Source organism: Schistocerca cancellata, chromosome 6 (genome assembly GCF_023864275.1).
Source record: "Schistocerca cancellata isolate TAMUIC-IGC-003103 chromosome 6, iqSchCanc2.1, whole genome shotgun sequence".
Taxonomy (NCBI): domain Eukaryota; kingdom Metazoa; phylum Arthropoda; class Insecta; order Orthoptera; family Acrididae; genus Schistocerca; species Schistocerca cancellata.
In genome coordinates, this window is record NC_064631.1 from 26,980,763 (window position 1) to 27,004,346 (window position 23,584).

Below are 23,584 nucleotides of genomic sequence, written 5' to 3' on the forward strand. Positions count from 1 at the left end.
ATTTACTGTGCAGCGACAAGCTGTAGGTGCTCTGCCCCCTTACGATTATTTCCCCTGTGCGTGATCTTGCAAAAGCAGTAGGGAATATTTACGTCACAGCAAGCAAGAGTGCGAAAACGGGCTATGAGAACTAGAGCTATGATATAAACTTTGCTTTTGCTCTATTGGTCACGATAACTTGCTTTTGCTTGGATTTCTGGTCTGCGTATAAAAATCATATTCCTTTAGAGCAAACTATAACTCCTGAAAAGTGTGTGACATTTTAGTTCATACCCGCGGGAACCAATGGACAAATTCAACCTCTGGATGTTTGTTTTTTCCGTGCCTATAAAACATATTATCGCACTATCTACAGCTAGGCCTTAAAGGATAGCCAGTTTGACGATAAGCTTCACGATAGATTGTTTCGCTTTCGGTGGCATGTCCTCACATTCCGTCAGTGGTGCAAGCAAATGGTTTATTTTGAGCTTTTCTTGAATGTCGATGACATCCATTTGGTGAAGTGTAATACACTACTCGCCATTAAAATTGCTACACCAAGAAGAAATGCAGATGATAAACGGGTATTCATTCGACAAATATATTATACTAGAACTGGCATGTGATTACATTTTCACGCAATTTGGGTGCATAGATCCTGAGAAATCAGTACCCAGAACAACCACCTCTGGCCGTAATAACGGCCTTGATACGCCTGGGCATTGAGTCAAACAGAGCTTTGATGGCGTGTACAGGTACAGCTGCCCATGCAGCTTCAACACGATACCACAGTTCATCAAGAGTAGTGACTGGCTTATTGTGACGAGCCAGTTGCTCGGCCACCATCCACCAGACGTTTTCAATTGGCGAGAGATCTGCAGAATGTCCTGGCCAGGGCAGCAGTCGAACATTTTCTGTATCCAGAAAGGCCCCTGCAGGACCTGCAACATGCGGTCGTGCATTATCCTGCTGAAATGTAGGGTTTCGCAGGGATCGAAAGAAGGGTAGAGCGACGGGTCGAAACACATCTGAAATGTAACGTCCACTGTTCAAAGTGCCATCAATGCGAACAAGAGGTGACTGAGACATGTAACCAATGGCACCGCATAGCATCACGCCGGGTGATACGCCAGTATGGCACGATCCCAATGTGCGTTCACCGCGATGTCGCCAAACAGGGATGCTACCCTCATGATGCTGTAAACAGAACCTGGATTCATCCGAAAAAATGACGTTTTGTCATTCGTGGACCCAGGTTCGTCGTTGAGTACACCATCGCAGGCGCTCCTGTCTGTGATGCAGCGTCAAAGGTAACCGCAGCCATGGTCTCCGAGCTGATAGTCAATGCTGCTGCTAACGCTGTGGAACTGTTCGTGCAGATGATAGTAGCCTTGCAAACGTCCCATCTGTTGACTCAGGGATCGAGATGTGGCTGCACGATCCGTTACAGCCATGCGGATAAGATGCCTGTCATCTCGACTGCTAGTGATACGAGGCCGTTGGGATCCAGCACGGCGTTCCGTATTACCCTCCAGAACCCACCGATTCCATATTCTGATAATAGTCATTGGATCTCGACCAACGCGAGCAGCAATGTCGCGATACGATGATCCGCAATCGCGATAGGCTACAATCCAACCTTAATCAAAGTCGGAAACGTGACGGTACGCATTTCTGCTCCTTACACGAGGCATCACAACAACGTTTCACCAGGCAACGCCGGTCAACTGCTGTTTGTGTATGAGAAATCGGTTGGAAACTCTCCTCATGTCAGCACGTTGTAGGTGTCGCCACCGGCGGCAACCTTGTGCGAATGCTCTGCAAAGCTAATAATTTGCATATCACAGCATCTTCTTCCTGTCGGTTAAATTTCGCGTGTGTAGCTCGTCATCTTCGTGGTTTAGCAATTTTAATGGCCAGTAGTGTACATACATCCCATAGAAGATGATCTCTGCACATCCCGGACATCCGTCTCTAATGACCTCGTTGTCGACGTGACGTTAAACAACACTAACCTAACCTAACAACATCCCGGACACTCACTTTCTGTCGCCCTCCTGATGCACGTGGTGAGTCATAGCAGCTAATATTTCTCATATCGTAACTCTTAACACAACACTTTCAGATGAGCCTTACTAAGATTTCATCTTGTGACTTCACACTCCAGGGGTTTCTTGTGAGAAGAGCAGACAATGTGCTGGCAATGGGCTTCACTATTTTCACTTTCTCGCATCGCCAGCATCAACACAATACGACACGCAACACTACACGCACACATGCACATCGACATCACAGCCACACGCACTCTATAGTTACTCTTAAGGTACAATAGACCCAAACCAACAAACAGCTACGTGGAAAGGTGCGCGGCAGGCTGCGAATCAGATGATTAAATTAGTTATACAAAGTGAAGTGAAAGCAACTGACCTGGCGAGCTGAGATCACAAGGTTTGCCGCACTAGATAACAATAATCACGTAGAGCAGGCGGTATCGAGCTCAGCTGACAACATGAGGCTGCTGCCGGCACCAGATAACGCTGAACACACGAGCGTCCGTGTGCTCTACTTCAGAAATGAGTCACTCACCTAATAAACAAGGTGCATTGGAACAATAGTTCGTCAGTACGGTCACTGCTTCGTCGAAAAGAAAAAGTTTGCATCGCAGAGCAGCCGGGTCGAAATCACTAAAAGATACCTTCGCTTAGTGTAACCAGGAAAACTTGCTCTTTTACACTGAGGTACCAAAGGTCATCGAATACCTCCTAATATCGTGTCGGACCTCCTTTAGCCCGGCGTGTTGCGGCAACTTGACATGGCATGGACCCAAAAAGTCGTTGGAGGTCCCCTGAGGAGATATTGAGCCATGCTACGTCTAGAGCCGTTCATAATTGCGAAAGTGTTGCCGGTGGAGGATTTTGTATATGTATGACCTCGTGATTATGTACCTGCGGGCAATCTAGATGGCCTAATTAATGGCTCGAACTGTACAGAATGTTCTTCAGTCCAATCGCAAACAATTGTGGCCCCGTGACATGCTGACAGAAGTTTCATCTTGCAGACAGGTGGAAGCGCCAGCAGTGCAACAATAAATAATTCAGAGCAATATAACAAACTCTAGTTGACTCTGTCAACCAACGTGATCGATCGAGCGTTAAAATTGAATTTTTGGTATTTCTGGCATAATTAAACACATTTAAAATGAATTATGATAATAGTAAATATAAATAAATAATAGAATTAAATAATTATAAATATAACAAATATCCATATTTAAATATGTATTTCTTGTTGGATTCAAAAGGTTAATAACTGGTGCTACATCATACATTCATGTTTAAATAAACGTACAATTGCTTTCTTATTTAAATCTCTTCCCGGTGGATTTCAGCCTTCACTGATAACTCTCTTTCTGTAAACTCTGAGATGACGTGAACACAAGGTATACTTTACTTTACTTTACATGTGGCCAGGGCCTTATCGACCAGACGCCTGCTCTATGAACCTCTTCCACTTCTGCCTGTCCAATGCGCTGTTTGTCCAGTTGCTGCTGCTGTTCATCCTCATTGTGTCCTCCCGAATGTTGTCCCGCCATCTGATTCTGGGTCTCCCAGTTTTTTTAATTGTTTGGCGGCTTAGTCATTTGCTTTTTAAGCAAGTGCTGTCACTTGTCGGAAATATTTTTTTCGCGTGATATATTTGTCACCACTAGTTAATGTTATTTGAATTCTTTAACTAATATAGCTTCTGAATATGAATCATCCTTGCACGTCCTTTATATCACGTTGAATTTGTCTTGAGGATCAGTTTTTATCCAGATGTATGGTTTCTTCAATTTCCACTCCGCTCAGTGTTTCACCATTCTAATCCAGGCACAAAGTTCGCTATTAAGTTAACGCCTGTTTGTAAACATGGCGAAAAAACTAAACTAAAATCTACTTACTGTCACTCACTAAACAGATAAAGACGGAACAACAATAGGAAATACGACAAGCTGTAACAAACCGCAGCCAACAACAATGATTTAACAATGCCAAAACGATCGAGTGTTTCGACCCATAACTAAACGCGCCGGGGATCAGGCGATTCCACTTGTCCAGTGATAAAGAAGAGTGCGAACATGGTTACAGATTGTTTGCAGTGATGGCTAGAGATAGGTTTAATTGTGAAATTGAAGTAGCAATGTGTGAATGCGAATAGCACTGCTTTACGGCCATGAAATACTGTAACTGCTACTTTTCAGATTCTGTTAAATATAAACAGGTTTGTGTGCCTGGATGTGGTTTGTATGTAAGTGGTCGTAACGTAATTTCCTGCACAGTATACTTACTTTCAACGTAAATAAATGGCTGAATAATATTTAACGGTTAGATTCAAATTATCTTTAATCAATGGACACATTCTCAGTAAAACGGAATGCAAATAGTCGCTAAAATGAGACGATATTCCTTTTTTCAGATACCCCTATGACTATTTTTATCCTCAACTTTGTACCCCGAACGGCACAACAGGGTATTTAGCATCTGGAACAACTTAATTCAGAGTAAAATATTAATGAGATGTAACGAATAGAAAGGAAAATTAGTCGAGTCAGTACGTGAGTACGTAATTAAACGAATATGTACAATGCTTACTTCAACTTTGGCGAGCCCCTTGAGGTGACTTCACACACTACCCGGAACAGGTCTCTACTCTCTTTGGGTGTGTGTGTCCAGCTTGTACACCACTGCCTTAGTTCAAATATATCTACTGCAGACTGGATTCACTCAGAAGAATGAATGGGTGATTTAATCAAATGAAACACTAAAGAATGGTTCCAGTTAAAAGAATAAATACATGGTTCAGCCGATAGAAAAACTATAGACTGTTTTCAGTTGAAAAGAAAGAAAGAATAATTTAGTGAATAAAACAAATATATCATAATGCAAACTGAACGTAAAACTACAACCGACTGAATGGATTGTTTTCGTTCGGATTCACTCAAAAGAATGAGTAAATAATTTAGCAGATACACAAAACTATAACCGAATGGGTTGATTGTTTTCCAACAAACGACTAAATCGAATATTTTCATTCGGTTGTTCCCATCTTAAAGCTTTGAAGAGATAGATAGGCTTATGTACATGCAGATATGGTTGCCTAGATGCCTAGATGCAGATACATCGTGGAAGGAATTTTCATTCTGAGTCTGTACCTGCCTGACAATTTCACCAAAACAGACACACACACATACATACACACACACACAAACGACGCTCCGCGAAAGAGTTATGCAAATTGGTTCCAATCTGATATTTTTGCAGGTATCGATGGAAAATGCAAAGCTGCTGTAAATTTTGGCGGCCGATGGATGAGTGGGGGCAGCTCAATTTCACCGCACAGCTGGCAAGGATGGTAAACAGGGGACTTGTCGATACTACGGCATAAAGTCTTTGCGAATTTCATTTCAACGTACTCCGTTGGACAGGAATGGGTGAACCACGACCGAACACAGCGTGGAAAATGAAGAGGTCGATCTAGATAGACGACTGGACGCGAGGACCGAGCATTCCAAGAGACACTCAGAGATCCGCGTTCATCGCTACAATAGATCCGACCTGCAAATGGTGTTTCAGTGACCACAAGGACCATAAATAGACAGAGTGACGACAAGGGCCATAAATAGACGGGTCACTGATAGGGGACCGAGCTCTCGGCGTGATTGTGCCGACTATCGTTGGTCTCTATACACCCAACAAGGACGTGGTCTGGGGAAGTTTCGGCCTGGAATCTCGTTGACTACATTGATGAATCCCTATCCGAACTGAGCCCTGGTGACCAGTGAAGACGTCACTGGAGAAGCCCCGTACAGCAGTGGGATACCAACCTGACTATTGTCCGCCATTCTGCCTGACAACCAGGAGCGACGATGTGTGATGCTATTTCACGTCATAGCAGGACCTCTTTGGCTATTCGAGGATATTCTGCGTCCCGTCATGAGCTTACATTTCAGTAAAATAATGCCCGCCCGCAACCTGCGAGAGTTTCTACTGCTTGCCTTTGTGGTTTCCAAAGCCTACCTTGGCCAGTACGGTCGCCGGATCTCTCACCAACTGAGAACTTTTGGAGCAACACGGACTGGGCCCTCCAACGAGCTCGGGACTTTGACAGTCAAAAGCGCCAATTGGACAGCACTTGGTGTGATATCCCTCAGAAGGACATCCAACAACACTATGAATCAATGCAAGGTGAATATCTGCTTGCATAACGACCAGAGGTGGAGCAACACGGTGTTGACTTTCTCAATTTGGAAAAATGTTTCTTTTGAATAAATCATCCAATTTTTCTGGAATCGCGATAATTTGTTTGTCTGTACACGTACATCGCATCTACTGATTTCCATCTCATTCGGATAATTCATTCGTGGTGCGCCTTTCTTGTTTTTGCCATAGAGCGTTATGACCCTGAATCAATACAGATTGACGTATTCCACCTCTCTGTGTCGTTTCTTAACAGTTACTGCATGCTGTCATTGTTTAATGACATTGTCATCTTAAGCAGTAGACTGGCATAGCACCACACTCAGAAGTCAGACAGGGATAGTGTTTGACAACGACTATTCACCTACAAAGACTAAAATTATTTTAGATGGACGAATTTAAAAAAAAAATATTGCATTCGACATTTAACGTTTCAGTTTCTATTTTTCTTTTTAACATTTTTGATAGACATCACGGTTTCAAAGTTATGTATGTTGACGGCTTCCAGCAAGGGGATTCCATCGGGCGTTCATTCGTCTTCCCCGAACGTGTCTTCAGGATTCACTTTTCCCGTCACTGCAGCGTATTTTCCGCAGAGCTCTATGCAGTTCTGAGGGCAATGGACCAGATAAGACGCCTTCAGGGCTAACGATTTCACATCTGCTCAGCTTTCCCTATCGCCCTACAGCCGTTGCACCACATGTATCCAGTAAAGAAAATGCTCAAGTTCATACATGACCAAATGTATAACTTACAGGAAAAGGAGTTGTCATTCTGCTAGCTACCCGGTCACGCTGGAACTTGGGGAAATAAACAGGCAGACAAAACCGCCAAGGAGGCCTGCAGGAAACATAAAGTTACACAACGTGCCATACCCCTGCAAGCTGTCATTTCGCTGGGGAGTCACGCTTCCATGCAGTTGTAGGAGGAGGAGTGACCGGCAGTAACGGACAGTAAGCAGGGACCGGTGAAGCCAACCGGCCGGCCGTGGCCTTTCCTCATGCCAGTCACTCCGCCGGACAGAAGCAGCCCTGACTCGCTTTCGAAATGGGCTCTGTCCCCTAAAACATGGATTTTTAATCTAGCGAGGGTGCCTTCCAGTCTCTGATGCCTGTGGCACACAAAATGCTGTACGCCACATTTTAACTGAGTGCATTTTGCGGGATCTCTCCTCTATTCCAGATGACGACGAAACGAGTGTCGCCAAGCTTTTGGAAGTTTGCGACGTGTCTGGACATTGACCTACGATTTTAGGCTGAAGACTGTAGCGTGCTTTAGTGAGTGGTCGGCTCATCCCTTTTATTCCAGCGATCAGTCAGCTTGCAGGTGTCGCTACCATCTTTAAATTATTTCCATTGCTTTTTACCCTTTTACTGCACCACATTTGACGACGTGATTTTGAGCGTATTTTCTCTGGTGTTTCGGAAGGTATTTTCAATTTCATTTTTGCTAATCACGTCTTTCATACGACGCCCAGCGTCGATGAAAAGCGTCGGTTTTTTCCCCGTTACAAGCAGAACGATTTTTAAAGTGGAATTTTACGAGCCCGTTCGATAGAGCGGTCCCATAGTTGTCATTCGTTTTATCGATTTGTGTTAACAGGAACAGTAAATTACGAAGAAAAATCAGTACTCCGGTACCGACTGAGCAGCGCTTTTGCATGGCGGTAGCAGCGGGCCAGGGTGGTGCTGGTGCTGCTGCCAGATTACCGGTTATTCTTCGTGTTTTACTGTCCCTGCTAATACACATAGACACAAGAAACATCGCACTAGACAAATGTGGAACAGTTCTCTCAAACGGGCATAAAAATTCCACTTCAAAAATCACTTTGTTCGTAATTGGGCGTCGCATGAAAGACATGAGGAGCAGCATTTATTTGGGCTGACTCCAGCTATACGTTGGAGAAAACGAATTGCAGATACCTGCCGAAACAATTGAAAATGAGCCTGACACCATATATTGGAACGGGTACAAGTGTAGATATTTTTTATGTGGTATCTTAATACGTACACACTTTAGTGTATTGGATGTCTTCCCACTAACACATTATAAACTTCACAACGCGATGTTTTCTGCGCAGCCGCAACTGCACTACTAAGTGGACTCTACCTGTCAGTACAGACTAACCACTTCGCTTTCACACTTAAGCAACTGATCTGTTGCCCAGGAGACAATAGTCATTAAGTGCTTGCTCTTGGCACCTGTAGCAGGTGGTTATAACTGAAGTGCAACCACTAACAAAGGTCCAGTGTGGGCTGTAATTATCGTAAGACCGGGAAACTTGGTAGATATTCTAATACCTTAACGCGGAGCCAACTTACCTGGAAAAAAAATTGGTTCCAGTTTTGATCACCAGGTGCAAATCGGGCGCTGTACAGCATCTTGTTGACGTCTCCAGTGCTCAAACTGAACAAATTGTGTAAGCGGCGGTTAATAATAAAAATCAACATTGTGCCTTTCTCACTTGTTAGACTATTTCTGCCCACACACCATTCCTAATCCGTTACATTTGGAAACATTCCTATAAGATATTCTTGCACTCACAGCGCCAAATTTGCACCTGATGACAATAATGTGCACAAATTTTTTCCAGTGTAAATAGGTTCTGCATGAAAGCATTAAAATGTATACAATGTTTCGGTGCCATACGATAATTACTGCCAACACTGGACCTCTGTGAGTAGCTGCACTTTAATTATAGCGACTGATTCTTGCAGTACTAACCACCCTAAAAGCATACAGCTTGTAATACTTATAACTATTAGTCTATCCATGACGTAAATACTGATATATGTTGTTCAAGTTTCCATTTTAATAGCCTTGCGACGTTTATCGACACTCATATTATTGCATTTTAGTTAGGAGAGTAGCCAAAATACCGGGTTAAGGAGGTCCCGGGCACTCTCATGAAAGATTTTAAAATAGTTCCAACCACCTTCGCAGGAGGTGACCAGTAGAACCTAGTCGAAGGCGAACAAATTCTCTCTGTATCTGTTGCTTTGCTTGTTTGTGACACCGTTCGTTGAACTATTTAGGTGAGCCACGTATCGCCCCACTAATCTTTTAACGATTTCTGTTGTTGAAAAAGGTACATATTTCCATCTGAAGGAAAAGGAGTTGCTCCAGTATCTCGACATTGACGCTAAGAATGTTAAGAGATGTCAACTGTGGCGTATAATAGTCGCCCGAAAGTGCACTACTGCTGCTAACTTTGCCTGGATGCCTTGAACCGATTGTGAAACTTGAGAGCTACCTGCACAATACATCTGCCGATTTCAATTCCTTGACGATCAGTGACCACCTGCGCTGTTTTCTATTGCCACACGAGTTACGTGTCGCGGAGGATAGCTGGACCGAAAGCTGCGCAGTGCCCGCTGCCACAGGCGACGACCGTTAATGTGAACGTAACGACGGGGACAGCTCGTTAAGACCAGGCAGCGTTCTGCAGTCCAAGGCCTATGGCCGTTAGCTCCTGGATGGCTTCCTCAAATGAGGTTAGTCGCGACGAAACATCGTCACATGAGGCACCTATAGAAATAAAAACTAGAAAGATAAAAAGTGACCAAGACGGTAACTGTCTTCCTTCATTCCTTTTATACGTTCACTACCCCACGTTAGTTCTACTTGTTACGTGTTGCTCTCACTTCAGCGATACTCCAGCGTGGATCGCATGAGTGTTTTGCAACTTTTCCGATTGTACAACAGACTACAAGGATACTGTAGAGTTTGCCTCAAAATTACTCGCCAGTGTAACTGAGACGGGCAGTCCTCATTTTGAGCATCTGATACAAGTTTAATTCGTTGGTAAAATATTTCTCGTTCCGTCAATAAAAACCCAACTACTAATTTCCAACCATTAGTTCCTTATCTCAAATTGTGCACTTTAGGATGCTCTGCTATCCTCTAGGCTTATGAATTCTATATGGAAAAGTACCATTTGTTGCCGTCACTTCACGTTTCGCCTTCCCTTTTTCCTTATGAAAGGTTTAGGTTACTTTCGCATCACCTTCATAATTCCATCTTTCCCTGACTTACCAGTTATGTACGATGTTTCTGTCAGGTATACAATAATGTGACAAAATTCATGGGACAGCGATTATGCACACATACAGGTGGCTGTAGTATCGCGTACACAACGTATAAAAGGGCAGTGCATTGGCGGAGCTGCCATTTGTGCTCAGGTAAATGGAAATGAGCGTATGGCATCTTTGGCCGGGAGGCCCCATTTGCGGAAATTCGGCCGCCAAGTCTAAGTCTTATTTCAGTCGACGCCACATTGGGCGCCTTGCGCGCCGGCGATGAGGATGAAATAATGATGAGGACAACATAACACCCAGTCCCCGAGACGAGAAAATCTCCAACCCGGCCGGGAATCGAACCAAGGACCGCATGCATGGGAGGCGAGCACATTAGCACCCAGCCAAGCAGACGGACTGCCCTCCGGTGATTCGTGTGGAAAGGAGCTAGACACGTGGAACATTGCATTTCGCAAATTTTTAGGGAATTCAGTGGATACACCAGTTCCCATGAGATCACCGAAGATAAGCGCTGTTGGGCGTGGCCGGCGCTTGGATGGGTGACCATCCAGCCACCATGCGCTGATGCCATTTTTCGGGGTGCACTCAGCCTCGTGATGCCAATTGAGCAGCAACTCGACCGAATATTTGCGGCTTCGGTCAAGAATACCATCTTACGACCGGGAGAGCGGTGTGCTGACCCCACGACCCTCCTATCCGTATCCTCGCCTGAGGATGACACGGCGGTCGGATGGTCCCGGTAGGCCACTCGTGGCCTGAAGACGGAGTGAGTGATAGTGTGAGGAGTGTGCCGAGGACACCAAATTACAGGCGTTACCGCTCACCATGGATAGCCCAGTGGGCGACGGCCCCTGCTTAATGGCCGAGAGCAGCTGCGTTTGCGCAGAGTTGCCAGAGTTGTCAATGCTAAAAGACAAGCAACACTACCCGAAATAACTGCAGAAGTCAATGTGGGACTTATGACGAACGTATCCGTTAACGGGCTATGGCAGCAGACGACCGATGTGAGCGCCTAGTAACAGCGCCACATCGCCTGCCGCGTCTGTCCTGACCTCGTGACCTTTTCGGTTGGCCCCTAGACGACTGGGAAACCGTGGCCTAGCCAGATGAGACCCGAACTCAGTTGGTAAGAGCTGACGGTAGGGTTCGAATGTGGCGCAGACCTCACGAAGCCATGAACCTAAGTAGTGAACAAGGCGCTGTGCAAGCTGGTGGCGGCTCCATTATGGTGTGGTTTCTGTCTACATGAAGTGGACTGGGTCCTCTGGTGCAATTGAACCGATCACTGAGTGCAAATGCTTATGTTCGGCTACTTGGAAACCACTTGCAGTCATTCATGTACTTCGTGTTAATTATATGTTAGCAGGCCACTATTGTTCGCTATTGATTTGAAGAACTTTCTGGACAAATCGAGCGAATGTTCTGGCCACCGAGATCACCCGACATGAATCCCACCAAACACTTATAACACATAAACGAGAGGTCAGTTCGTGCAGAGAATCCTCTACCGGCAACACTTTCGCAATTATGGTTGGCTATAGATGCAGCGGCGTTCAGTATTTCTGCAGAGGACTTTCAACGACTTGTTGAGTCTGTACCAGGTCGAGATGTTCCACTATGCCGGGCAAAGGGAGACCCGACCCGATATTAGGAGGTGTCCAATGACTTTTGTCACCCGGTGTATGTTTGGGGACAATGGATAATTTATTCTATTTTTGTAAATTATTTTTTATTTCATCTGTCTCAGTTGCATCGACACAAAATTCAGCTGGAGTGGTTACCGGTTTCGGGCTGACACACCAATTTTCAAATCACGTACTTTGTTATTAACCGTAAATAATTACGGTACAATATGGTGCCATTTTTCAGTGGGCACGTAGGCTACAATCAGAGAGCTACTTGCTGCCCACTGTATACTTTGCTGTGATTTTTGGGTACAACAGATTGTAGAGTCTATGAATAATTACGGTTAATAGGAAGGCGTGTGGTTCGAAAATAGGTGTGTCAGCCCGAAAACGTTAACCACTACAATTGAATTTTATACCAATGCAACTGGGACGGATAAAATAAAAAATAAATTATCCAGTTTCGTAAGAACTGCAAAGTTGCGGCATGCCTGGAATAAGTAAATCAGTGTACATTTGCCTGTCACATGGCGCTGCTTTGAGGAAGGTTTCTACTGGAAATTTTATTTTATTTTACTTTCCATGGTGTTATTAGGACCAGCAGCCTCATTCGTTTTCGTATACGAAGTCCTAGTATAGTCACTTACATGAGATGAGAACATGGTAACATAGTTTCACGTTGGAGATCATTTCTTTCTTTTTCTGAAAGCCGTAGAAGAGTCAGTTGGCTTTCTTTATGCCTGGCTGGCGGGAGCAAGTCTCATAGGCAGAAGCCAACCTTCCCACCGCTTTTGAAATCGACTTCTTCGATTGACCGTGTACAATACTGCGCAGAACTTTCCGGAACTTTTCTCTGTTCAGAAATAATCCGGGACCGATGGCCACCTGCTTATTCCGAAACCCTCGGGTGGCTTAGAGATCACGCTTTTTAGTGGGCGCCAGGTGATGGTCGTTTGTCGCCTCTCTGCAAAGAACTGGCTCTGGACACAGCGTCCAGAGGAGGTTTGTGAATTTTTGTTAGAAACACACTCGGGCCCGAGCCGCTCGTGAGTTCACACGTTCAAATAGTGGGTGGATATAGATTTTAAGAGGGTTGAGATCTGCGAGTTCGAATGCGCTTAAACCTGTTGGTATCAGCGCCATCGTGAGCAGTGAGTGATTATTCACTTTACTTATTTTTGCTTTTGCGTATGAATATTATTTTGCGTGGAACTTAAAATAGTGGGTTCAAGTTGTTGCTTTGGCTTGTACTAGTTTGTGTGGTGGCACTAGTTTACCCCCTGAGATCCCCAGACGTAGCTAGGTGGCCAAAGCATTGATTACGATTATTGTAAATTTAGTGTCGAGCGAGTCTTCTGATTTTTATTACCATGGTTTCGGGTGCCACATGGTCGCTGGCCACTCCAGGTTTATTGGTAACCTCCTTAGTTGGAGACAAGCCCGTGAGGCTAATGAACACCAATAGTCATTGTATCAAATGGATAATCTACGGCTACCTAGCATTTATTGTAGTTTGACATGGTGGGTTTTCCACTCTAGCTAATTTCTGTATGTCTGGATTCATCAGCTGAGTTTTTTTCCGTAGAGCCATTCCAAAGGAGGTCATTATTCCAAGTGTACAGAGAGTCTGCGCTGAGCTCCAATGCGAAATTGGAGATATCCGCCCCTACTTCGTGTATACGTAAAGGAGTAAAGCAGTATAAGAATGTCTACATTTTGCGTATGTCCAATCTGGTATCAACCTTTGTAACAAATAACTAGATTTCTGATCGCAAGTCGAGCGGTTCTAGGCGCTTCAGTCTGGAACCGCGCGACCGCCACGGGCATGGATGTGCGTGATGTCCTTAGGTTAGCTAGGTTTAAGTAGTTCTAGGGGACTGATGACCTCAGAAGGGTAAGTCCCATAGTACTCAGAGCCATTTGAACCATTTGATCGCAGGTCAACATTCATCTAAGATTATTCGCCTCCCTGTTCCTTCAGAGAATATTCGTATGATAACAGCAATCTAGCAAAGAAAATGATCACTGAGTGACAGTAAATAGCTTCGTCACTGGGTATTCGTGCCTATCTACACATAGGAAGCAGCTACTTGGGTAACAGGGTACTTGTGGAGCGCATATGGTTTTTTCATGCTGGGCGGTAGTCTGAGGTACTCTGACAAGCACTCGCCAGCCGATACGCAGGAAGGGAAGTCAGACCGTGTTCGAAGTAAAGACGCTTCAACTGTCAAAATTTTGTCAGTAAATTTTGGGAGTATCCGTAACAGACTTCTCTAATTTACTGCCCTCCATGAAATTTCTCGCGGTCATATTATTCTTGGAACCGAGAACTGGCTGAAACCCGGAGTAGAAAGCTCCCGAGATATTTAACGAGTCATCGAACGTATTTCAGGAAGAGGAGGGGGAGTGTACATTGCAGTTGACAAAAATATTGTCTCTATTGAGGTGAAGTTATCTGGTCGCGTATAACAGGTCTACGTGAAACCAAGTTAAATGCTGGGTGGTTCTGCCGGTCACCCGACATTTGTAGAACCACTCAAAGAAAGTCTACGGCCAGTAGCACGTGAATACCCAGATCATGCAATACTAGTTGTAGGCGACTTTAACCTACCGAGTATAGACTATGACGTCTATGGATTCATCGTGGGAGGCGCTTGGGAACTGATACACAGCTTTGTGAACTACTTTTGAACTTGTTTTCTGAAAACTGTTCTGAGCAGCTAGTTCGGCAGCCCATAAGCAGTGGAAGTATCTTAGACCTTGTAGCTACAAACAGGCCGGAACTTATCGACGGCGTCGGTACACAGACGGGGTTAGTGATCGTGATGCAATTGTAGCAACTATGGCTAGGAAAGTTAATAACTCAGTCAAGAAAACTGGGCGAGTGTTTCTGTAATGAAGAGCATCTCACTCAGACAGTGAATTGAGTTCACTTAGATCCAGTAATATGGACGTAGAGGAATTATGGGAAAAGTTTAAACAGATTGTAAATCGTGGTCTGGAAAATTATCACGATGGTTTAACAACGAACTTAAGAAAATGGTGAGGAAGCAAAGGCTAATGCACTCTCGGTTCAAAAGAGTACGTGCAAATGACGACAGGCAAAGGTTAGTAGAGATTCGGGCGTATGTAAAAAGATGTATACGCGACGCATACAACTACCGCATACTTCAGCAAAAGATCTGGTCGAAAACCCGAGAAAATTCTGGTCCTACGTAAAATCGCTAAGTGGGTCTAAAGCTCCATTCAGTCCCTCGTTGAGCAGACGGGTGTGGCAGAGGAAGACAGCAGAAGTAAAGCTGAAGTTTTAAATGTCGCATTTAAGAAACTGTTTTCGCAGGAGAATCGTTCAAACATGCCGTCGTTTGACCATCATATAGTCTTCCGTATGTAGGACATGGTAAGCACCATAACTGGTGCAGATAAACAACAGAAAGAGTTGAAAACAAGGAAGTCGCCAGGTCCGAATGGAATTCCTGTTCGGTTTTACAAAGAGTTCTCTACGGCACTGAGGTCAACGGTCGTTAAGACTTACACACTACTGAATCTAACTTAAACTAACTTACGCTAAGGACGACACACACACCCATGCCAAAAAAAAAAAAATGGTTCAAATGGCTCTGAGCACTATGGCACTTAACTTCTGAGGTCATCAGTCCCCTAGAACTTAGAACTACTTAAACCTAACTAACCTAAACCTCCGGAAGGGGAGGGGGGGGGGGGCACAAGGCAAGGTGCCTCGGCTCGAATTAAGGAAAACAGCGAAGCAATCACAGGTGGGCTGCTAGATTTGTTACCGGTAGGTTTGAACAAGACGCAAGTGTTAAGGAAATGCTGCCGGCAACACACATTTCGTGTAAGGACAATGAAGATACTAAATATTAGGGCTCATATGGAAGGGTATTGACAGTGGTTGGGCCTTCAAGACGTTTTCGAACAGAGTTTGTTTAAGGGTTCTTTTTTACAGTGAGAGTACTATCTCTATTTTATTACATATGCACTTACATGTTACATCTATTTTTCAGCACCTATAGCTATTTTTCCCCGCGGCAGTCAAATTTCCTGCCCTACCTAGGATAGAGTGTGTTACAAGTTACTCCCACAACACCACACCTACGAGTACTACTTTAATTAACTCAGAGTACTGCAACTAACATAGCTTCGAGTCTACTGCACTACGCTGCTCACATGAAATTGATACACTTGGTACCAAACCATATCGGCAATCAGATCCATTTCATTTATTGTAGTTCGATGCAGCTATTCTATGATTCTGACTTTCGTTCAGTGATGGTGTGTCCGTACACAACCTCCAGTGGGCGTTATCAGTTATCGATGTACTGTATATGCTTATTAATCTCAGCTTTAGTAGATATTGATGGTGCTAGGTTACTCGTTATTTAATCTTACCCCTACTGCAGTTTTGTAAAGCAATGCATCGCGGCCAACCGTGGTGTTTGAACGTCCTAACGCAAAACGTTCAGAAGTTATTACGATGTTATTTCATATAGTTCAATAATTATCAGCCTGTATGTCTCATGTAGGGCTCTTATAATATGCTGAAAGACCTCCAGGATTCAATTCGGTGCTACCTTCACAACATTCGGGTGACATCGCAAGACGGAGCCGTGAGTGAATAGTTCAGCTTTCACTTCCTACCGCCAAGACATCGAGTGTCCATTTTTCGCAACAGCTAGTGTGGCGTACTTTAAAGATATATTTGTGACCTTATTCCCACTGCAAGGGACGAAACGTCAGGCGGCAAATTGCATTAAGATTACGCTTTAAATCGCAAAAATGACATGTGACCAAGAAAGTAACGGCCGTGAAAGGCTGCATTAAGCCCCATTTACACCGAACCAAATGTAGCCGAGTGTTGACTACCATTCGCTAGTATCTGTGTTTACACTCGACGTAACGGAAGAGAAAACGTAACCCATGAACGCTGCGTTGTTGTCTCGGGGGGATAACAATCGGCACACACGATACAACATTGTATACTTAGATAGATCCACAATTCAAAACTATGATATTGAGAGAGAATTATTTTTCAATACGAGCGCTTTGCTTTTGACGAAGTAAGTAAATTCCGTGGGAAAAGAAGAATTTAAATGTCTGAATTTGTACGGAAATGAGAAGTGTGCGAAGGTTGCACTCGACACTGAATTGCTGCTCCCGCTTTCCTTAGCAATAGCCCAAAACTTCGCACATACTTCGGTTGATTCTTTTCAATGGCTTTTCGTTGAAGCTGAGAAGGAAGTTTAAAAGCAGAAGATTAATTACCGACGAGCAACATAACCTGAAGAACGGCTAGCATTTACACTCTTTTTTGATTAGGAACGCGAGAAATTTACAAAGTGATCGTTTCGAATTTGAATAACTGCAGTATCTCAGATGGTTTCTGATATCTACTGTGGTACCTGCGAACGAGTTCAAGGATTTTATAAATCCATAAGAATGATAATGTCAATAAAGCCTGGCTAAAGATTTATGAAATATAGATACGCTGTCTCGCATAGGCTACTTGATAAAATCTGATATATAGTCTGTTAGAGGGCAGATAACCTGATCCCAGGGAAAACATTTTTTTATTTTTATAATCAAAACTCTTCAACATAACAGTGATACAATTAGGTGACAAAACCCATGGTATACCTTCTAATATCGTGTCGGACCTCCTTTGACCCGGCTTAGTGTAGCAACTGGACGTGAGTCTATGGACTCAGTAAGTCGTTGGAAGTCCCCTACGGAAACACTGAGGCATGCTGCCTCTATAGCCGTCCATAATAGCGGAAGTGTTGCCGGTGCACGATTTTGTGCACTAGGAGACCCCCCGATCGTTTATGATAAATGTTCGATGAGATTCACGTCGGGCGATCTGGCTGGCCAAATCATTCGTTTGAATTGTCCAGAATGTCCTTCAAACCAATCGTGAACAATTGTGGACCAGTGACATGGCGCGTTGTCGTCATAAAAATTCTATTGTTGTTTGGGTACACGAATTCCATGAATGGCTGCAAATGCTCACCAAGTAGCTGAACATAACCATCTCCAGTCAGTTATCGGTTCAGTTATACTAGAGGACCAAATCCATTCCATGTAAACACAGCTCCCACCGTTACGGAGCCGCTGCCAGGATTCACAGTGCCTTGTAGATAACTTGGGTCCATGGCTTTTCGGGGTCTGCGCCAAACTCGAACCTTCCATCAGCTCTTACCAACTGAAACAGGGACTCAGCTGACCAGGCCACGGTTTTCCAGTCGTCTAGGGTCCAACCGAAGTAGTCAGGAGCCCAGTACAAGCGCTACAGGCGATAACGTGCTGTCAGCAAAGGCACCCACATCGGTCGTCTGCTGCCGTAGTCCTTTGACGCCAAACTTTGTAGTAGTCTCAAAACGGATACATTCTTCGTACTTTCACATTGACTTCTGCTGTTATTTCACACAGTGTTGCTTATCTGTTAGGCCTGACAACTCTACGCAGACGTCGCTGCTCTTGATCATTAAGTGAAGGCCGTTGTCCACTGCGTTGAGTTGGTGAGAGGTAACGGCTGAAATTTAATGTTCTCGCTATGCTCTTGACATTGTGGATCTCGGAATACTGAATTCCCTAACGTTTTGCGAAATGTCCCATCCCTCTGCCTCTATCTACCAGTCCGCAGGACGTGGTCTACGGTCTAGCGTTGCTGCCTCTGGATCACGGAGTATTGCGTTCGATTCCATAGATTTAGCTTTAAAAATGCTTTCACAATAACATACTTCATAAAACATTTCATCCCCTATTTCACCCTCTTAGAGGCTGAATTTCCAAAAACATTGGAACCCGAATTTTTTAATTTGTGACCGAGACTCCAACACCAATTCTCATGCTTTAACAGTTCTTTAATAAAGATTTATTTTCAAAATAACTTTTACCCACTAATTCCCTCCCATAGGGACTAAATTTCCAAAAACGCTGAAATACATATTTTTTATTTCTGACTGAGCAACCATATACCAATTTTCCGTTGGTCTACCTTCAGAATTGCCTTAATAGCGACGTCTTTTTTAAAGACCTTTCGTCGCCTTAGAGGCGGAATTTCGATAAATGCCTTCTTTAACGACGCCTACAGTATAATATCAACTCGCTCTCCAACTTTCAAGTTTCTATTCTTAGCAGTTTGGGCTGGGCTATAGTGAGTCAGTCAGGACATTGCCTCTTATATAGGGTGTTCCCGTAAGAGCGCGCAAAAATGTAACAGGACATAGAGAATGCTCCACTGAACAATTTGAGGCAGGAAGTCAACTTGTCTACCGCTTTGTCTAGCATTACTGTTTTCCAGCTTATTTACAACTATCATGCGTACAAGTACTGTGCTGTTTATTTACGTGTGAATTCTTAATTTCCTGCAAGGAAACAAGGAGGACGAGCTTGATTAGTAGGAAGTCCTGATGCAGGTTTTGTTTACTTTACTTGTCCATAAGGTGGCTCAGTTGTATTTACAATGCCCCATGACAGAACGTGCTATGCATCAACGACAGACCCATTCATTACTGAGTGCAGTTCAGAGACGTGCAGTACAGTACTATGGAGCAGTACCGATAAATTTTCGCAGAAGTCACTGACATGAACCTTGTGTGTGGAGAAGTACGTTGCAATGCTGAAAGGCTGTGCAGGAAACGAATTCCTAACACGGATCATCCGTCACGACGAATGTTTATTTCTCTCGATCGACGAGTGCGGGAGACTGGTTCATTGGAAAGGAGAAACGAAGGATCTGGAAACGTAAGGACTACTCGCACTTCTGATTTTGAAGAGGAGATGCTGGGAAGTGTTGGTCATACTATTTAGTGTGTGGTGTAATGACACAAGTATACGTCGCACAGTGTAGGAATTATTCCATTTCATTTCGTAAAAGTTATTTCGTTATTCTCTCTCACAACTTAAAATATACGAACAGTAGCAGGACAGTTGTAAAAACCTGTATAAAGTGAGCAGTGAGATGACAGAGTACTAAGGGCGCATAGGCCATCTTAACGGGAGGAGGGTGAAGTGGGGCAGCACGCCGCTAAAATGCTGTCACCAGTCTGCGAAGTACGCAACCAATAATCTGTAACTGTGTTTTAAATGTATAGCTGCAAATAATATTTTTTGTATTAATCTCTACACATTGTTCAGTAGATCTTAGTTTTAAAAGTACTATGAACCTTTGTAACTAAAGTTGTAACGAGTCATGGCCTTAGGCTTAAGTTACAATCTAAAGGGACTTACCCACGGAGCAGTAAGACGGGAGAAGAGTTGCGCCAAAAAGTTCCAGAAGAGTCCTCTTTGTGAGTCGAAAGAGTCATGAAGTAGTGTGTGGTGCGATGACCACGTACTGCATTGTGTGGCGATTAAAATGAACATTATCATTGTTAAACTCTCTTGGATGGAGACGAAATTATTGCTACACACAATTCTACGGTATTAAGCAGATATTTGTCAACCAAGCACAAGTGGCAGAGGCCAGTGGCAAGTGCCAGTGCAAATTTCTGTTTGCTGCGAAGGAGGCAAACGTTATGTTACAGCGTTACCCATTGTACTGGCCAAATATTACGATGGAAATTACGACTTGGAAGCCACTGTGTAAAATCTGCTAAGCCATCCACTGGTAGCAAAATGTCGTCTGAGGCTGTAATATATTGCTCAACACCACAAAAGGACAGAAGCGTTTATTTCTATGGTGATGTTCAGTATATTCTATTTTTCATTTTGACGAACATATTGCAAAAATCATGATTCGTCGTCCTCTTGTATAAGTTAACATAATTCAAGTCTTTAAAAGCAACAAGCTTTATCACAGTGATGCTACTTCAGTAGATGTTTAGTGTTTCCTTTTCACGTGTGGTATTTAATCAGCAGCATTTTCAGATCATAAGATGGATATACGTAGCCCTATATAAAGTGCTTAAAATTATTATTCCTATATTAAACAAAGCATCAGATCGTGTACAAAGTAGCATCTTTTTTATTACATTGACAAGCGTAATAAAATCAGTTACAGAAGAAGAGAACGAAAGGTATTGTGCACATAGTCATGACTAAAAAAAGTATTATTACTGTAGTGTTCAGAAATCGGATTTCCACTGATTCATGGCGTGTGACAAACTAAATTTATGTTTCAAGAAAAGTGCAGGAAAGCGTGTTTGTTAAGTTGCATTGAAGCACTATCAGTTCAAAAATTCTTCACGTTGAAAATTATCAGGTAACATCAGCGTAAAAACTCATTTTCAGTCAAGTGTTCAATTCTGTGTACCGACAATGTTAAAGAAAGATGTTTATTAGTTACAAAAATTATAAATAACACCACCACAGTAGCTATGCATCTTCAGTGCTTAGCAGGATCTTTTTACTCAACATTTCAGTGTTGGTTTACATGAAAGTGTCTCAAGTTTAAAATAGATTTATGCAGTACTGATGAAAGTGTCTTTTCCTGCGGTAACGAAAGTAACACATGTGTAGGATCCGTATTGTCCATATGCAGTGTATGTCGCTATTTCATAGTGGTTATAGCTTACATTGTGTGCTCTCCTCACCCTTGCTTGCTTGTCAAGTTACTACATCGATTCCAATTATTGAAAATTAAAGATGTGTGGTAAGGAGTTAGCTCTGCAGTGCTTAGAGCGATTAGTGAAATCAACACTGAGGTCTTATTGGACGTGAATGTCCGCCCATGATAACTACGAGTCCGATCGCCAACCATGGTCATTTATAGGCGAAAACCGATCCATATAAGGATAGAAATGGGTGCGGCATCGCAGTGACGAGTACTTCACGAACAACAATTACATCCATATCAGCCACAACGAGTCCATGAAATGCTTGTGACTGTTGCAGTTAACTGTAACCAACGTAAATAAAAAAGTACACAGTAATGTGATTTTATTCCTGTTATCTCCTTAAGCTGGCTTCTCCGACCCCAGGTTCTCTACCTCAAATTGTTCAGTGCAGCATCCTTCATGACCTGATAAATTTTTGCACCCTCTTACGGAAACACTTTGTGTACATGGTGTCATTTTGTTCAATATGAATCTGAAGAGTAGCGAATTGGTAGCTGCTGTTGACTCCAGCACAGGGAATGAGCATACCGTCGAAGATTTTTCAAAAAATCGTTTCTTCTTTACCTTGTGGGTTTTGGCGCTCCCGCGCTGCTGGGAGCGACGTGCTGCAAGCCCGCAAGCGTGCGCCGTCCGGCGGAGAACTGGGCGCCCTCTCCGGTCGGAGGGCAGCGTTCGCTAGCGACTGACTACGTGCGTCAGCAGGTGGAAGTCAGTCGGGCGAGCGCAGCCTCCGGCGTGCGGTAGACCCAGACACGGATCGCGGAATAACACCGCGGCTAGCGAGCCGCTTAGCGCTGCCAAGACAGCGGCCGTGGGGACGCGCCGTCCTTGATAGCAATCAGCTGAAAAACCGCTGTCTGCCTCGCTGATTTCCCTTACCTTCCGTACCCGGGCGTGTGTGGGGCGCCCCACAGAGGAAAACAGCTGCTGCAGCCGTGAGGCGAGTCTCGCAGGGCAGGTGCCGCCAACATTCCGTCCGTATTTACTACACAAAATTTCAGGATTGCTCCTAGAGCGGAGAACGGAATCGACGGAGGACACCTGCTGTTTGATAGCATAGATCAACGTCAAAATGCGGAGGGAGCAGTGTTCCAATTCCGAGCATCCCAGTTTAGAAAATTCGCGCTTTCCCTAAATCTCGACATTCGTACCCGCAAGCCAACTAATGGTGTGTGGTGGATGGTACTCTGTGTACCAACATCACATCCGAAACTTCCTGGCAGATTAAAACTGTGTGCCAAGCCGAGACTCGAACTCGGGACCTTTGCGTTTCACGGGCAAGTGCTCTACCAACTAAGCTACCCAAGCACGACTCACACCCCATCCTCACAGCTTTACTTCTGCCAGTACCTCGTCTCCTACCTTCCAAACTTCACAGAAGCTCTCCTGTGAACCTTGCAGAACTAGCACTCCTGAAAGGAAGGATATTGCGGAGGCATGGCTTAGCCACAATTGGGGGATGTTTCCAGAATGATATTTTCACTCTGGAGCGGAGTGTGCGCTGATATGAAACTTCCTGGCAGATTAAAACTGTGTGACAAGCCGAGACTCGAACTCGGGACCTTTGCATTGTGTGCTGAGAGGACGGGGCGTGAGTCGTGCTTGGGTAGCTCAGTTGGCACATCTGGGTCAAAGGATGGACGATCGCGTACCTCTATGGGGATGCTGCCAAGTCGCGACTTGACTTTTGGTATTTCTTGCAGCAAGCCCACAATAAGGTTCATAGATGGTCACACTATCGGAAAACCTTTGCCAAGTATCTTCAGGCAGTCTTCCTCGACCCCCCACGCAGTTTGGATGTGGCGGGTGCAGTCGGTGTGCACATTTGACAGCTGATAATGAACCTCACGCTTCTCTCACCACTCAATATGTAATGCACATACTATACTATGAAATGATCTACATCTTCCTTTTAACAGAGTGATCTTTATTGAAAATAAATAAATAAATAAAACAAAAAAAAGTTGGTGCAGCACTTGCCCGCGAAAGGCAAAGGTCCCGAGTTCGAGTCTCGGCTTGGCACGCAGTTTTAATCTGCCAGGAAATTTCACATCAGCGCACACTCCGCTGCAGAGTGAAAATCTCATTCTGGGAACATCACATCCGCCTTTCCTTGTTCCAGCTGCGAA

General features: G+C 44.2%; 1 protein-coding gene across 2 annotated transcripts in view; it reads right to left on the reverse strand.

The window, feature by feature from the left end:
• The window catches only part of LOC126190895 (protein rolling stone-like), a 149,757-nt gene extending 127,557 nt beyond the window's left edge, over positions 1 to 22,200 (reverse strand). Inside the window, exon 1 of one of the 2 annotated variants that reach the window (XM_049931513.1) lies at positions 22,020 to 22,200. The gene's annotated coding sequence lies outside the window, so the exon portion shown is untranslated. The remainder of the gene's footprint in view (positions 1 to 22,019) is intronic. The other variant, XM_049931510.1, reaches the window with a different exon arrangement.
• Positions 22,201 to 23,584: the final 1,384 nt, after the last annotated feature.